A 10,823-nucleotide genomic window follows, 5' to 3' on the forward strand; every position below is an offset into this window, starting at 1 on the left:
CCTCCAATTTTGCCTGAAATTATGAGGTGGAATTTAGGAGTAATTGCAGAAGTGACAAGAAAGGCATGAAATAAAACACAAAGATGAGCTTGCTTAGGAACAGGGATTAATCCAGAAGAGAGAAAATGAAAAAAAAAAAAAAAAAAAAAAGCACCCTCCCCCCTCTCTGAGACCAGCAGCCAATCAGCATGTGGAGGAGCTGGTTTACTTAGAGACCAAAGAATCTGTGTGGTGATATGACATCATCAGCTGCCCAATAAAAGGACAGGTCACTTTTTCTTCCCTTCGTCTTTTCCCCACCTGTGACAATAAGCAGAAATCCCAAAATATGTTACATACATATTTTAAATTTTTTATTTATCTTAATACAAATATAGGATTCTCGTAGGAGTACATTCCAATGTTACTTTCAATAATTGTCTTCTAGTTAAAACCTCATTCATTGGGTCTCTGTTGTTCAGCACTGAGACAGGCACGATTCGCATATTAAGCATCTTCCCTCCACTGTCTTCTTTTTGTTTTGTCACCGTGACAAAAAATGTTCCGTCTTGAATGCTTCCATTCATCCACTGACAAACAAGCACTATGTTTGGGTTCCCCTCACCACATACTATATGGCTTCTCTCCACTGGGCTATGTGTGTTTAGCTTCAGGGTCTAAAAAAATGCTGCCAGTTTCTTTTTATTTTTCAACTTGGCAGCATCACATGAGTGTCTGACTAATGCACTATGGATTGTCTCTGAGGATACTTGTTCTATGTTTTATTCATTGGCATGGTGTGCTATAGACTACCCCTGACAAAATCCTATTGATTTTCTTATAGGCAATTAAAAGAAGGGCCATACTCAGAACATTGACAGTTTGGAGTGCCATTATATCTGGTTCATAACTGCTTAAATTAAACAACAGGGAAGCAATAAATAGCAGGTCCCGGTAGTTAATAATCTGCTTCTTGTCTCTGTATCGTTTTCACCTACATAGCACGACATTTATGGCGGCTGTTCTAATATTAACTTACAGTATTAGGACTGAGTATTTTTCAAGGTTCTTTATTTTGACTCCCATCCTTGCTACTGCATGTGGTGTCAAGTTAAATGCCTTTTTAAGCTTTTCTCCTTCAGTATATGTAGACAAGTTTAGAGAACCTGCTGATTTCTGCTTCCTAACTCATGAAGATCTCTAAAGTGAATGACATGTTGTCTTGGCGCTCAATTTGATAGGTGTCTTAGAAACATGGGCTTCTATGTCATATCATTTGAATAGTCCAAATACTTTAGAAGTATAATTATTAATACAAGACACTTTCTAGACAACTTAAAAATAATTATTCTTTAACCTTGTAATCTTCCGTGCCCCACTAATTACATGTTTTCAAAAATGTTCTATTTAAGAACACATTTAATTTGAGGACTTTTTAAACATGCATATGAAATAATATTTTGTCATCACCAAGAATCCCAATGAATGTAGAAGGTGCTATATTTTATTTTTATTTTATCAATCCTGCCAGAAGAGAATTGACAGGAGGAGGAGTTGTGAATGATGACATTGAGTTTCTATGCTGTTTTAGAATTGTAATCTGAATTGAATGAATTTTTCTCATAAAATGCATATACATATCTACATGTAGCCAAAATGTCAAAGCTGTGTAGGCGGATATAAAAAAGATGTTGTAAAATCTTTTTTTATGTAGAAAAAAATCTCTGTTGTTACGAGATGTAGCATAAATGAATTGTTATTCTACTCGAGCCAAACAAACGCATAAATTACTATGAGACTTTATGGTGTTTGAGCAAATCATTTTGGAAGAATGTGTCTCTGTATTTGTTGAGATCATTATAATTTAAGCTGAAGGAGAGTGGAGTGCACTTGCGGCTGAAGGTCATTTACAGAAAGCCTGAAGCCCATTCCATACAAGAAATATAGTAGTTTTATCCACTTTAAGCCACTCATCCCACTTTTTGGGGGTAATTATGAACAACTAGTCTAAAATAGGAAACAAAATGAAGGATGAGGACCAAACCTAATAGAATACACCTAAGAATGAAGGACAAAAACCTTTTAAAAACCTAATACAAGAAATAGATGATTCACTTTCTAACCTGTTTGTCTACTGTGTGACAAGTTTTCATCTAATTTCTACTGAAGTTTGTTGATCTTTCCCAAAATGCGATATTTGATAGTTTTCACAAATTCAACCAAACAGATGTGGTTGAACAGAATGTTCTCCTTAGTTAATTTATCCACTTTATGCCAAGTTTTCAGCTGATTATTCTTAGGAATCCAGAATGGTATTTAATGTATGCAAAACAATGTTGTCTTTGACATTATTGTTTGATCGATTAAGCAAAATGGGAACATGCTATGTGTCTGTATAGCGGTAACGAAGCACCTAAAGACACTCTGAAATGGGTTCTTTACTAAGGTGTCCTTTATGTGCCGACACAAGACTTATTCCTCCCTTGGGTTTAAGTCCCTTTTCCTCACTTGAATAATTCATACATCATTGTTGAGTGGCTTCACAAATCGGAAAATCAATTACTTTGAAAAAAACGGAACAAAGGATGGATTGAAAACACATTAAAACTCAAAGGAAAACTCTAGGAGGCATTCAGAAAATTGTGAAAATGACCAGTCAGAGATAATCTGGTGGCCCCAAAGCAAAATATAAAACTGGAAAAATTCCTCAAGAGATTTTGATTGTGTTTGCTACATGGCACATGTTACTTTTTCAATCTTTCTGTTTCATATGTGGTTTAGATGCAGTGTATCTTCTTTGCTCCCTATACAAAATCTGGAAAGAATCTTTGGAAGGACAAAACTATGAAAAGGTGACATTTTAACTTATTGGATATCTGCTTGCTTTATTATAAAAATCTGATCTATTTTTTCATCAGCACTTTAGTACCATTGACTTGAGTACTACTATAATGCCCTTTTTGAAGCCAATACTAAATACTAAATCTTTCTTCCCATAAATGAGTGAGTCTTTTATTTTGTCATGTTATTACCACGGAGATTACATGCAGTGTTTCTGGTTGCCCCAGTGATACCCACATTTTCTGGAAAGCAGGTATGAAACAGAGAGAAAGGTACAAATAGTTCAGGTACATGTGAGTAAATGGAAAACCTCAAAATAATCAGTAGAAACTCCGGTTTAGAAGATCAGAGGAATTTTCCCAACAAAGGATTACTTGTTCCTTTTTCTTTGCAATAGTTTCCACGCTCACTTTAGTCTGATATATAATGCTTCTGTTGCTACTGAAAGGTCTAATCATAACTGACAGCCCCTTTCAATCACTTGCCTCGGCAGTATCTTGAGTGATGAGTCACAGGACAGAGTTAAACCTTCTTTTCACATGAGCCCTTCAAACAACCCACTTCATCACTGAGAAGCTGTGATCGTTGTAGACCTCTAAGCTGTCATCGTATGCTCCTAAATGGTTGTGAAACCACTGTCAGTCTGTGCTTTGAGCAGCAGTGTTGTTGGAACACATGCCTTCCAGAATTTACTACTCTTGATGGCTCTCTGCATTGCCCAGGAAATCAATACATGGCAGCTTTGTGCTTTATGACTGCACAACATTTCTACAAGACAGTGCAGGAAAGAGCACTGAGATATTAGGTGAGATGAGAGTCAGACAACAAAAGTGAAACCCTACCTCGGCCTATTTTGCTTTTGACTGCAGCACTTCCTCATTGCTGTGTTTACATGCAGCTCACGTGCTTTCAAAGAAAGACGGAGGAAAAAAAAATTCTTCTGAAACAGATACCATAATATTAAGAATGATTAAAATCATAAGCAGAGATGAATAGGATATGGGATTTCGATAAAATCCTAATTCAGTTGAAGTTCTCATTGAGTCTCAAATGATCATTTTTAGAATTTTAGAGATATTAAGCTTCTTCTGCTTCGTCATTATTGCAGTTTATTTCTGTGTGCCGGAAAAACAAAACCGATTTCTGAACAACTGGAGATGAGATTCTACCCTACTGTAGTGGAAACCCCTTTCCGTCACACTCTTGATGTCACAAGGAGAGGGAAATCACACGCTGCCGTGTTTCCCGTTACAAACTTAGCACTTCCGTCTTTCAGTTTTTCATTGTGTGTGTTGAAATTTCAAAGCACACAGCCTGCTGCAAAGCGGCAATGCTGAGAAAAAAGAAAGCTAGCTTACTGGAGTTGCAGAAATTTATATCCTGTGTGTATTTAGAGGAAACTTTGACCTTACACTCACAGCTAATCCCTTGATAAAGCTTCCAACAGGAACTTCCTCAGAAGATAAAATGTAATAAACAAAATTGTTAATGGTTTTGCTTGCAGAAAAGTATCTGGAAACTCTTTTGGCTTTGCCTTACACAACATGTTGAATCTAAATGTGAACTCATGCAATATATTAGTTGCAAAGGACAGATTTTGTGCAGCATTTGGTGTGTTGTCATGTTTCAAGTGCCATGCAATCACACTCTGCATGCCAATAACTTATTTGCCCAGTTGCATGGATTCTGATCGCCCACACTTGATATAAATTTTAGCCATAGAGATTCAAAAAATTCGCAGAGTGGTGAGAACATGATGTTGATGACCGAACTCAAAAGCATTAAAAGTTTCACTGTGGTCAACACTGCATTTAATCCTTAAACCATACAATAAGATGTTTCTTTGAGAATTGATTAGAAGTAACCTGAACTGCTGGTGAAATCTCCATAATATTAAAGATTTAATAACTTCAGAATGTTGTGCAGAGGAGTTTTCTCTGAACGCTTGTCAATAAATTATAGGATTTTCTTGTAGAATATCCTATAATTTTCTCAAAAAGCTTTGAGATTTTTGAAATAACCCCCTGGTTAATGTAAATTTAGACTGAAGTATTAAATTCAATTCTGAAATTCTGATTGTTTGTTTGAATCCTAGATTTCAGATTCAGGTTTCATCATAGGTTTGAAATCTAGGATGTGAAAACAACCACTGACAAAAGATAACATTATCCACTGTGATTATTTTTGACATGTAGTCCCTCTCTAGCCTAAAGAATGTCCTTTGGAAAAAAATATTAATACTTTTATTATGGCAAAATTATTTGTCCTGCACTTTTCCCAAATGTAGTCTATAAGAAAATTTTTGTGTTTTTGGATTGCATTGGGGACTCTCTTTCATAATTTAATCATTGGCTGTTATAATGTTGGTAGTAAGAGACCTGTAACTATTGAACAAAATTATATCTTTCATCATTTTACTTAATGTTTTTGAACTTGTAACTCATCAGTCAGTTGGGAAACTCCCTATTTCACCAGTAAATAGTGTGTAAAGTAGGATGACATTAGCAAGAATATATACAGAATTTTCTGTGCATTTTGTGGTTGTAACAAACTTTCTATAGAATGGTATATAATTCACCCATCAGACTGATATTTATGTATATATTTTGACATGCTATATCAATGGTACAACAACTTCTATATGTGATATTAATTAATCAGATTAATTAGCAAACTCTAAAAATGCATCTAGATTTGATCCAAAAACTGCATTTGAACATATAGCTGTCCTACTAATCCACTCACACCTGAAACTAACCTGACTAACCTTACAGAAGAGTTATAGAAATCTGATTCAATACTGGCCACATCTGAGCCACTCAGCTGCTGATAACAACTCAACTTAATAAATTTCAGACCTTTCCCACACACACGTGTAATGAACTCTTTATTAACACCTGTTTTTGACTGTGTTGTACCCTAAAGTGTGACCATGCCATGTGTTCACATAGGCAATCAAATTGGCTCTAACTTGTTAAAATTTCATCTTTTTTTGTCCAGCAGTAGTTGCTGTCATTAAAAAATAATAACATAGCTTTTGAGGAGGGACTTAAATTTATTTTTTATGCAAGCAGGACAATGGGTTGGTGGTAATGTGGGAACTGCAGGGGATGCGTAAGTTGGGGCTACATAGGCTCAGGGAATCAGCATCACAGCAAGTTGTTGTTACCACAGCTACAGGGACATGCAGGCCAACTGCAGGTGCCCAAACAACAATGGGGGAGGCCCATTTGAGCCTTTGGGAAAAGGGAGAAAATTAAAATTAGCAGCATAATGACATGGGTAAACTAAGCTCTGAGACATTTAGTGCCTTGTTTGTTTGTTGGTGGCTTTTTTTATGAATTATAGGAAGACATTACTTTCAGTAATGAAAAAAAAAAGCATTACGAGTTTTATGATGACCAATTACAGAAAAAAAGTAAAGACAGTAAAGCTTAAATTGTTTATTGTGTAACTTATCTTTTCTTTTTTTCCTCTACCCTTCATCGTGACACATAGCCTAGAGACACACTTCCCCCCTCTGAGTACAACTACTGGACTAGCCGGTACTGAATGGCCTCAGAATGTGAGAAAGGGACAAGTAGCAGTGTTTGCTGAGCACTACTGTCCACACATCCGTTCCCACAATGGCCCCATTGAGGGTGGGCCCAGGTTAAAGCCCATTTAAAAGGCTTGTTTAACACTGAGAAGAGGGGGCCACATACCCAAACCGCAGGGAAGAGGAGGCCGGGAGGGTGGGGGATTGAGGCTCCTCATCGTCCACTCCCTCATTTTCTCCAGTGCTTTTCTTTTTCTCTCTCTTTTTTTTCTCTCTGTTTTTCCTCCGTGTGTTCAGAAAAACATGCTTTGCTCATGGTGTCTGGGTGAACCACATGTGAAGGTAACAGAGTGTTCTGAGCAGAGGACAGGGGCCAAAAAAAACCAGGGGTGAAAAATAGGTGGGAGTATAAGTAAGACTGAATAGTTCTTGGAGGAAAAAAAAAAAAAGAAGCATGGATGGGTAGAGGAAAGGAAAGAGAGTATAGGACAGCGATGGAAATTCTCCCCCCACTCCCCTGCACCCTCCCTCCTTCCCGCCTTTCTCATGTGAAGGACAAGCCTGGCGGGGCTGAGGTCTCAACCAGTGATTGTGTACGGCGCCTCGCGGTGCCTCACACAGGAACCCCATTAATCACTGGAGCAGGTCTCTCACTCCTGGACACAAAGACCCCACACGCCGACTCGTCTGCGTACACTCGCGCATGAAAACATGCGCGCACAATGACTGCTCGCATATCTGCCTTGGTAACACGAGAGAAAGAACAACAGGGGTAAAAGAAATCGAAGGAGACTCCGAAATGTAGTCACAGAAGTACACATAATTATCTCTAAAATGCTTTGGCAGCACTCAGTAGAGAGAACTGAGAAAGGAATGCCAAACAGTTTGGAGCCAGACCAAGACGGCAGACTTGAATTGCTTAGCATTTAGTCATGGAGGAAACTAGTTTCTTCAGAAACTGTTGATGCCACATATTAAGGCATTTAAAATGCACTAATATCACTGTGCTAGGAAGACATGTGAATTTTAAAGGCATGGATCAGATTTAAATAAGAATCATATTGATGCATGCAAAAAAGGCAGAGACCAGGTACCAAGGCATGTTATCCATCCATAGCCTATATGGATGGTTGTCATTGCAGGGTTGTGGAAGGAGTGGTGCCCATCTCCAGCTGTCAATGCACAAGAGGAAGAGTGTGTTGTTGACACATCGCCAGTTCATCACAGGGCATAACAGACAGACACATGGCTATTTGAGAGTAATAAAGTGAGTTTTTGGACTGTGGGAGAAAAAAGGAATACCCAGAAAGTCTCTGGTTCATGATTTCAACCACTGATTCCAATCCTGGTTTGTCAGTTCATCTTTGATGATGAGTTCCATGTCTTTGTAGTGAGCCAAAGATTAGATTGATGGAAAGTAGATCTTCTGAGCTCAGACTTTCTATAAGATTCAAACTGGAACTCTTGGTGTGTCATAATCTTAATATTTCTTCCAATCAGATTTCAATCAATTTACATTTTATAATTGTTGCTTTTCATTGATAAAATGTTAGATCATGTTGAACAATTTTGTTTTAAATCTTTGGGGTAATATCACGACTCTTTACAAAAGCGCCTCATACCAGGAGAATGATACTGTCATCCAGCCAATGCATAGTGCAAAGGCTTGAAGAAAATACGCATATTTTCCCACAAGTCAAAAAGACGATGTGTTCCAGGTCATTTGGTAGAGAAATTCCTGCAGCATGTCTATTTTCATCGGCTGCCCCAGAGCTTCATATGTGCAGAGTCCATCTCCAGCAGGAGCCGAGGAAAGGACACATCTGAGGTCACCTCCTATACTAAACTAAGGCTCCAGGCTCCTCTTAGCGGAAACATGCAACAAAACATATCCACAAAATATGTTGCTGTGCAGTTAAAAAAATGCACTCCCACATCTCAATCATCTAGTATGCTTCAAGCTTTGATGGCTGCAAAGATTTGCTGCGTTAAAACTGCACAGATGCTTATTCTCACCTGTGCATCTGCAAGCATAAAAAAAACTAACAAAAAAGAAAAACACAAGAACAAGAAACCGGATTGATTGATAGCACAATTTGTGGGGTGAGATAGGAGGAGCAGTAAAATGCAGAGTTGTCTGGCATACGAAGAGACAATCATCAGTGTGGAAATGTGTGTGTATGCATGTGTGCGTGTTCGTTTTTTCAGACCTAATCCCAACCCCAGCCACTGTAATTTACTGCCCCATCGGTAACCAGCCATGGACGGGGAATCAGATGGGGAAGAGCAAGAAGGAGAAGGCAAGAGCCAGCGGCAGGCTGAGGGTCAATGGCTGTATCGAGTACATAAACCCCCCATGTAATGAGCAATATTTGTGTACCAGGAGGAAGGTCATCTGGGTGAAATAGCAAGGGAGTTGTACAGCACATGCAAGCATGGGGGGGAATCCATTCACCAAGAGCTCAAATGCAGTGAAACAATTTATTGACATGTTAATTATGATTAATTTATTGACGGAATGTTTTAATTGTTTGTCTGATTTGTACTGCAGCAAATCTAGGATCTTAATGAGACTAATCTAGATAAGCAAAGATGAAACTGGCAACAGAAGTCCAGGAGGACTGCTTGTTTCTTCTTGAAAGCAGCCGTTAGCTGTCATGAGCAGTAGAGAGAATCATTATACTAATTATGTTGCAACATAATCAATGCATATTAGGTGATGAAGCAGATTATTCTTATCTCAAATCATGTGCACAACAAGAAGAAAAATGCAAATGAAGGTTGACGCACTGAGCTGACTGCCCATAGCGCTTATAAACACTTCTGCTTGGTGTGTGAGGTTACTTAGATTAAAAGAATGCAAACACATACGCAAAGTGAATCCTATCAGAGCTCAGCAGCTGACCTCAGCGTCTGTAAACAAATATTTTGTCTTTAGAAGGAGTCAGAGAGTGTTTTTAGTTTATGGAAATCCTGAGGCTTTCTGTGGAGATTAGGGTCCCAATGATGTGCTTGAGATTTGATGTGGGCTGTGGCCACTTTAATCATCTCAGCCCTTCTGTGACGTCACACTGTTCCAGCAGACCCTACATATGTAATATATGGAGCCTTCCAGCACTGTGTCCTCTCTATATTCATCCCCCGGTGACAAGATCACCAGCTGGGATTGGATCAGCGAAAGTGATGGGACTCAGCGATGCTGAATGACGGATTGTGTTTCATTGTGATTAAGCGCGGCGAGACGAGCTCATCATTGTGTGATGTATCACACCTGCAGGTACTGTTAATCATCTAAGCAACACACAGTTTCTATCTGTCGTCAACAGCTGGTCTGAACACATAGTCATGAATCCATCAGTAACGGTATCAGCATTGTGGGGTATTTTCATGTTAATGACAGTAGCTCCACTGATGAGGAGGGATTACACAGCAGGACTGGGTGTAATTGCGAGCAAGTTGAGAGTAGACTGATATGTAATAATGTGCTAATGGCAACTTGATAATCCAGTTGACCCAACAATATGTCTCTTTAAAGTGCGTTGCAAAATTATCTACTCCTCTTTTTCACATTTTTGTTACTATGCAAAAACAAAATTATATCTATTGAACTGTGGATTTATGTTAAAGGACAATATAGGGCATGTTAGCAAAGTGGTTGAAAAAAAGAAGAAGAAGAAATGTAGTACATGGGATGAACTCAATGCATTTTACACTAGAGCAACAATCACCCATTCACACTCTCAAACGCACACATTTATACATTTATATGCAGCACATCAGTGTGAGGAAGCTGGAATTGAACCTGCAACCTTCCGCTTGAAAGACAACTTCTCTACCTACCAAGTCATTCAGTTTTCAGGGACTTTCAAGTCTATATCAAACTGTAGCTCTAACGGTATGTGTAAGGTCATTGTCCTACTGGATGGTAAACTTTAACCCCAGTCTTAGGCTTTAGCATCCACTAACAGATTTTCTTTTGGGATTGCCCTCTATTTACCTTAGTTCATCTTCTGATCAACTCAGACCAGCTTCTCTGTCTTTCTTAAAGAAAATGCCCAGACCATAATACTGCCATCCCCATGTTACACTGTGAGAAATATGTATTTAAGGTGATGTACTTTCCATAAACTTTAGATATGGCCTCATGTAATTATATTTTATGTTTTGTCTGCCCCCAACTTGGCTTGTGGAAAACTTTATATGGCTTACATGGCTTTCTCTCAACAATGACTTTCTTTTTTCTACTCCTGTAAAAAGGCAAAATTAGAGAAGTGTGTTACTTCCAATTTCCTTGTTAAAAAACCTACATGAATTCAAGCTGTTGATCTGCTTTTATGACAGACAATTAGGGAAGTCTGCAAATGTTATGTGTTCATATATGACATAAGAATCAGAATTAGCATACATTTTATCAAGTGGATGTAAATTTTGTTTTCTAGAAGAAAGAAGCTCCTGACCCACGTCC

The sequence above is a fragment of the Gambusia affinis genome, linkage group LG21, assembly GCF_019740435.1.
Source record: "Gambusia affinis linkage group LG21, SWU_Gaff_1.0, whole genome shotgun sequence".
Taxonomy (NCBI): Eukaryota; Metazoa; Chordata; class Actinopteri; order Cyprinodontiformes; family Poeciliidae; genus Gambusia; species Gambusia affinis.